The 1,631-nt window shown below is 47.0% G+C and overlaps 1 pseudogene; it reads left to right on the forward strand.

The window, feature by feature from the left end:
- The first annotated feature begins 209 nt into the window (after positions 1 to 209).
- LOC140968383 (uncharacterized) overlaps positions 210 to 1,631 on the forward strand; it is a 6,705-nt pseudogene continuing 5,283 nt past the window's right edge.

Below are 1,631 nucleotides of genomic sequence, written 5' to 3' on the forward strand. Positions count from 1 at the left end.
CCGTGTTCTTGTAAAGGGTTATGCCGACTGCCAGTCACAAGAAGCTCACGAAGTCCCATCTCCAGCCAGTGAGTTTTAAAGTTTTGAAATTATGTTATGTAATAAGTATTTAATCATGATTTCTGCATGGGTATATTTAAAATTTAAGTTATGTGCATCTTATGTAATTTATATTATGTTCTTGCATGTTGGGTAAATTTTAAAACAGTATGCCTCCTAGACGTTTGATTTCCCGTGGAGCAAGGGATGAGGACAGAGAGACTTATGATGGAGGGAGGGCCACTCCTCCACCACCAGATATGCAGGCACAGATGCTTGCGGGTATGACGCAATTTTTCGCACAGTTTGCGAGGAACCAGACTACTGTAGGCCCTGAGGAGAGGCCTAGACCAGAAGCAGTGTATGAAAGGTTCAGGAGGATGAGTCCGAAGGAGTTTTCGGGTACTACTGACCCGATGATAGCCGAGGGATGGATCAAGTCCATAGAGGTAATCTTCGATTTTATGGAGCTGACCGATGGTGATAGGGTTCAGGTGTGCTACGTTTCTTCTGTCAGGGGACGCCAGGCTATGGTGGGAGAGTGCGTCAGTGGCAGTGAATTTGCAGACTTTGACTTGGACGGGATTCAAGGAAGTGTTCTTCGCCAAGTACTTCACTGAAGAGGTACGCTCTCGTCTGACCAGGGAATTTATGACGCTGAGACAGGGAGACAGTAGTGTGGCAGATTTTGTCAGAAAGTTTGAGAGGGGGTGTTACTTCGTACCGCTCATTGCGAATGATGCCCAAGCAAAGCAGAGGCATTTCATGGATGGAATGCGGCCGATCTTGCGCCGTGACGTGGGGGTAGCTGGCCCTACTACTTATGCAGTCGCCGTATCTAGAGCGCTGGCGGCAGAGCAAGACCAGCGAGACATTGAGGCAGACAGGCAGGGAAAGAGGCCCTATCAGGCTCCACCGCAGCAGCAGCAGCAATATCAGAGGCCTCAATTTAAGAAATCGTATCAGGGGCCACCACGGAAAAAGCCTTATCAGGGACCGCCGAGGGGCAAGGGTCCCATTCAGCAGCAGGGGGCGCCTCAGAAGCCCGTTAATTTTCCAGTGTGCCCTAAGTGCAACCGTCAGCATCCAGGGCAATGCTTGTATGGGTCAGGTAAATGTTTTAAATGTAGAGCTACTAACCACATGTTGAAAGAATGCCCACAGTGGAAGCAGCCAACTCAGGGTAGGGTATTCGCCATGCATGCTCAGGAGGCGAACCCAGACACTACACTACTGACTGGTAAACTTTTCTACCTAAAATCAGAAAGGGGATCGGTTACGGTGACCGAAAGCGCAACGGAAGTCAAAAATTTTATTTTACATGCTAAAATTTTCGGCCACCATGTTCCTTGTGCAACAAATACATTTAAACACCATACAAGACATACATAGGGTGTTTGAGAGATTATACCTATCAACCTCTTGAGGTTGATGATGGCTCCAACTTTGTTGTTAACAACAAAGCTCTTGAATGGCAAGAAGATCTACAAGCCTCCTCCTTTCTTCAAAAATTAGGCCCACCACTAGCTAGGTAAATCCCCTCTTAATTTGCACTAGAAAACTAAGAGGATTTTTCAAGGAGAAGAATATTT

This window comes from Primulina huaijiensis, unplaced genomic scaffold (assembly GCF_012295235.1).
Source record: "Primulina huaijiensis isolate GDHJ02 unplaced genomic scaffold, ASM1229523v2 scaffold35907, whole genome shotgun sequence".
Classification (NCBI taxonomy): Eukaryota; Viridiplantae; Streptophyta; class Magnoliopsida; order Lamiales; family Gesneriaceae; genus Primulina; species Primulina huaijiensis.